Source organism: Phyllobates terribilis, unplaced genomic scaffold (genome assembly GCF_046119375.1).
Source record: "Phyllobates terribilis strain yellow unplaced genomic scaffold, ASM4611937v1 Scaffold_2__4_contigs__length_985480577, whole genome shotgun sequence".
Lineage (NCBI taxonomy): Eukaryota > Metazoa > Chordata > Amphibia > Anura > Dendrobatidae > Phyllobates > Phyllobates terribilis.
In genome coordinates, this window is record NW_027362762.1 from 5,151,569 (window position 1) to 5,157,568 (window position 6,000).

A 6,000-nucleotide genomic window follows, 5' to 3' on the forward strand; every position below is an offset into this window, starting at 1 on the left:
GTGAGTGCAGCTCTGGAGTATAAAACAGGATGTAACTCATGATCAGTAATGTAATGTATGTACACAGTAACTGCACCGGCAGAATAGTGAGTGCAGCTGTGGAGTATAATACAGGAGGTAACTCAGGATCAGTAATGTAATGTATGTACACAGTGACTGCACCAGCAGAATAGTGAGTGCAGCTCTGGTGTATAATACAGGATGTAACTCAGGATCAGTAATGTAATGTATGTACACAGTGACTGCACCAGCAGAATAGTGAGTGCAGCTCTGGAGTATAATACAGGATGTAACTCAGGATCAGTAATGTAATGTATGTACACAGTGACTGCACCAGCAGAATAGTGAGTGCAGCTCTGCAGTATAATACAGGATGTAACTGAGGATCAGTAATGTAATGTATGTACACAGTGACTGCACCAGCAGAATAGTGAGTGCTGCTCTGGAGTATAATACAGGATGAAACTCAGGATCAGTACAGGATCAGTAATGTATTATATGTACACAGTGACTGCACCAGCAGAATAGTGAGTGCAGCTCTGGGGTATAATACATGATGTAACTCAGGATCAGTAATGTAATGTATGTACACAGTGACTGCACCAGCAGAATAGTGAGTGCAGCTCTGGAGTATAATACAGGATGTAGCTCAGAATCAGTAATGTAATGTATGTACACAGTGACTGCACCAGCAGAATAGTGAGTGCAGCTCTGGAGTATAATACAGGATGTAACTCAGGATTAGTAATGTAATGTATGTACACAGTGACTGCACCAGCAGAATAGTGAGTGCAGCTTTGGGGTATAATACATGATGTAACTCAGGATCAGTAATGTAATGTATGTACACAGTGACTGCACCGGCAGAATAGTGAGTGCAGCTGTTGAGTATAATACAGGATGTAACTCAGGATTAGTAATGTAATGTATGTACACAGTGACTGCACCAGCAGAATAGTGAGTGCAGCTCTGGAGTATAATACAGGATGTAGCTCAGAATCAGTAATGTAATGTATGTACACAGTGACTGCTCCAGCAGATTAGTGAGTGCAGCTCTGGAGTATAATACAGGATGTAACTCAGGATCAGTAATGTAATGTATGTACACAGTGACTGCACCAGCAGAATAGTGAGTGCAGCTCTGGAGTATAACACAGGATGTAGTTCAGGATCAGTAATGTAATGTATGTACACAGTGACTGCACCGGCAGAATAGTGAGTGCAGCTGTTGAGTATAATACAGGATGTAACTCAGGATCAGTAATGTAATGTATGGACACAGTGATTGCACCAGCAGAATAGTGAGTGCAGCTCTGGAGTATAATACAGGATGTAGCTCAGGATCAGTAATGTAATGTATGTACACAGTGACTGCACCAGCAGAATAGTGAGTGCTCCTCTGGAGTATAATACAGGATGAAACTCAGGATCAGTACAGGATCAGTAATGTAATATATGTACACAGTGACTGCACCAGCAGAATAGTGAGTGCAGCTCTGGGGTATAATACATGATGTAACTCAGGATCAGTAATGTAATGTATGTACACAGTGACTGCACCAGCAGAATAGTGAGTGCAGCTCTGGAGTATAATACAGGATGTAGCTCAGGATCAGTAATGTAATGTATGTACGCAGTGACTGCACCAGCAGAATAGTGAGTGCAGCTCTGGAGTATAATACAGGATGTGAGTCAGGATTAGTAATGTAATGTATGTACACAGTGACTGCACCAGCAGAATAGTGAGTGCAGCTCTGGAGTATAAAACAGGATGTAAGTCAGGATCAGTAATGTAATGTATGTACACGGTGACTGCACCAGCAGAATAGTGAGTGCAGCTCTGGAGTATAAAACAGGATGTAACTCAGGATCAGTAATGTAATGTATGTACGCAGTGACTGCACCAGCAGAATAGTGAGTGCAGCTCTGGAGTATAATACAGGATGTGAGTCAGGATTAGTAATGTAATGTATGTACACAGTGACTGCACCAGCAGAATAGTGAGTGCAGCTCTGGAGTATAAAACAGGATGTAAGTCAGGATCAGTAATGTAATGTATGTACACGGTGACTGCACCAGCAGAATAGTGAGTGCAGCTCTGGAGTATAAAACAGGATGTAACTCAGGATCAGTAATGTAATGTATGTACACAGTGACTGCACCAGCAGAATAGTGAGTGCAGCTCTGGAGTATAAAACAGGATGTAACTCAGGATCAGTAATGTAATGTATGTACACAGTGACTGCACCAGCAGAATAGTGAGTGCAGCTCTGGAGTATAATACAGTATGTAACTCAGGATCAGTAATGTAATGTATGTACACCGTGACTCCACCAGCAGAATAGTGAGTGCAGCTCTGGAGTATAATACAGGATGTAACTCAGGATCAGTAATGTAATGTATGTACTCAGCGACTGCACCAGCAGAATAGTGAGTGCAGCTTTGGAGTATAATACAGGAGGTAACTCAGGATCAGTAATGTAATGTATGTACACAGTGACTGCACCGGCAGAATAGTGAGTGCAGCTGTGGAGTATAATACAGGAGGTAACTCAGGATCAGTAATGTAATGTATGTACACAGTGACTGCACCAGCAGAATAGTGAGTGCAGCTCTGGAGTATAATACAGGATGTAACTCAGGATCAGTAATGTAATGTATGTACACAGTGACTGCACCAGCAGAATAGTGAGTGCAGCTCTGGAGTATAAAACAGGATGTAACTCAGGATCAGTAATGTAATGTATGTACACCGTGACTCCACCAGCAGAATAGTGAGTGCAGCTCTGGAGTATAATACAGGATGTAACTCAGGATCAGTAATGTAATGTATGTACTCAGCGACTGCACCAGCAGAATAGTGAGTGCAGCTTTGGAGTATAATACAGGATGTAACTCAGGATCAGTAATGTAATGTATATACACAGTGACTGCACCAGCAGAATAGTGAGTGCAGCTCTGGAGTATAATACAGGAAGTAACTCAGGATCAGTAATGTAACGTATGTACTCAGTGACTGCACCAGCAGAATAGTGAATGCAGCTCTGGAGTATAAAACAGGATGTAACTCAGGATCAGTAATGTAATGTATGTACACCGTGACTGCACCAGCAGAATAGTGAGTGCAGCTCTGGAGTATAATACAGGATGTAACTCATGATCAGTAATGTAATGTATGTACACAGTGACTGCACCGGCAGAATAGTGAGTGCAGCTGTGGAGTATAATACAGGAGGTAACTCAGGATCAGTAATGTAATGTATGTACACAGTGACTGCACCAGCAGAATAGTGAGTGCAGCTCTGGAGTATAATACAGGATGTAACTCAGGATCAGTAATGTAATGTATGTACACAGTGACTGCACCAGCAGAATAGTGAGTGCAGCTCTGGAGTATAATACAGGATGTAACTCAGGATAAGTAATGTAATGTATGTACACAGTGACTGCACCAGCAGAATAGTGAGTGCTGCTCTGGAGTATAATACAGGATGAAATTCAGGATCAGTACAGGATCAGTAATCTAATATATGTACACAGTGACTGTACCAGCAGAATAGTGAGTGCAGCTCTGGGGTATAATACATGATGTAACTCAGGATCAGTAATGTAATGTATGTACACTGTGACTGCACCAGCAGAATAGTGAGTGCAGCTCTGGAGTATAATACAGGATGTAACTCAGGATCAGTAATGTAATGTATGTACGCAGTGACTGCACCAGCAGAATAGTGAGTGCAGCTCTGGAGTATAATACAGGAGGTAACTCAGGATTAGTAATGTAATGTATGTACACAGTGACTGCACCAGCAGAATAGTGAGGGCAGCTCTGGAGTATAATACAGGATGTAAGTCAGGATCAGTAATGTAATATATGTACACAGTGACTGCACCAGCAGCATACTGGGTGCAGCTCTGATCAGCTGCTAGTCAGTGTGCTGATTACGGGTGTGGTGGCTGCAGATCCTGCTGTGAGCTCCTGATCTCTGAGAAACTAACACCTCTCCACCTGGGGACCTGCTTTCTCTCTTTCCCAGGGAGGGAGCGGGTTTCTGGGATGAGTGAAGGAGCCAAGTCCCAGGCTTCTGCTTCCCGAACCAGGCCGGCGGGGGGCAGAAGAAACCAGCAACCGGCCTGCACATCAGAGGACTCGGGGGTGAGACGCTGCACCAGGAGTCGCAGCAATGTGGCTCCTACTCCTCCCGGGATTGTGGAGACCCCTAGAAGCCGCAAGGCTTCCAGCATGGAGGAAAAGCCTGACAGCGGCGTGCAAGATGGTGCTGCTTCCGGAGGAAAGCGGAGTGCTCACGGAGGTGAGGCCGACCTCCCTGAGGGGGGTTGGGCGCTGCAGGGACCCCGGGAGTCTGTGTCCACCTATGCCTCCCGGGTCATGATCCGCCTCCGTGAGTATGAAGATGCCAGTAAGCTCATCATGAGGCTCCGGGAGGAGCTGCGCTGCACAAGCGCCAAAGCTGTGGGGGCCTCCAAACAGAGCAAGGCTAAACTCCAGGCCGAGGTAAAGCGACTGACCAGCGAGATTCACCTGCTGGAACTGAGGAAAGCTGACATCAGGGAGCAGAGTGGTCATTTCAAAGAAAAACTAATAAATGAAGACCGCTTTAGAGAAATGGCTGATACCAGAGAGCAAAGGCAGATGGGGCTGCAGCCTGAGAGCCAGGTGGATGATGAGAGTGATGATGACCAGCAGGAAGCCCCACCTGGCAGCCTGCAAAGTCACCCGCAGGCCACGTGCAGCGAGCTCCTTGCAGGACAGGCGACAGTGACATCCGGTCGCAGTTCTGCCGGCTCTGGGGAGGACAGTGACAGCAGCGGCCAGGGAGGGGCGCTAATGGCGGAGATTAAGCTCCTGGAGTCCCCAGTGTGCCTCCAAAACTTCCATCTTGGTGACGATCTACCAGAAGAGGCACCTGGGGGCCACAAAAAGGCAAAGAAGACCAAGCCAAAGCTGCAGGAAGCGGTAAGATACGTATATGCCCCCCTCCCTGTACCCCCTGAGTCGGCGGCAGGCTCAGCTCGCTGTATAAGCCCCGTTGCCCAGCCCAGCCCGGGTTCTGCTGTGGATCCGGTGCAAAGGCGCGGGGAGATTACAGAGCGCGGTAGTGAGGCGCAGAGCTCCGTCTCTGCTTGTAGTAGCGGGGACGCAGCAGGAGGTGCATCAGCCGAGAGGCTGGACAGTGAGGGCGGCCCGGCGGCGGGCGTTCCATCAGGCCACGATGCTGTGGTGCGCTCCTCAGTGGGAGGGGGGAGCAGCCCGGTGTCGGGGGCAGCTCCGGTAGCCTCGGCACCTCTGAATGCTGTTGCCGCTGATCACTTAGTTGAGAAGCGACGGCAGTGTGAGGGGGCTGTCGGGGCTGAGCGTTCCGGTCCTCCCACGAAAGTGCTATTTTGTGTTGGCGTCGCTGGTCCGGAAGATCCTGATGCTAAAGATCAGCGGCGCCTAACAGCATCTAAAGATCAGCGGCACATTATTCCGAATGCCAAACAGCGGAAATTACCGACCAATGATGTGGAGGGCACACATAAGACCGGGGGTGAGGTCGCCTCCAGTTCTATGGAGGTGACTGAGCCCCTTGTGCCTGATGCAGAGGTCAAAATGTCATCCGCCATTGTTACTGGTCCAGCAGGAATGAATGTGATGGTGGGGGTGAATGAGGCTAATTCATTGTCTAGTGGTGTGGTTGCTGGTTTGGTGGAGGGTGAGATGGAGGTGGGTAATGGTGTTGCTGTTCGGGCTGATGTGGTCACTGGTCCGGTTGCCCCCCCGGGGGTGGCAACACCTGTCCAGAGTTATGCCAGTGTCACCTCCGGGGCAAATAGGGCATCCTCCTTGTCTCCGGGCTTTGGGGACGGCATGTTGCAACGGCGCCTTCTGGAGGCTCTAAAGAAGGGGGAGAGATCACTAATGGTAGAGGGTCGAGAGGTTGATCTATCCTTCTGGATAGAGAGGCATGGCCTCGGGGCCTTCCGAGAGCAAAAAGG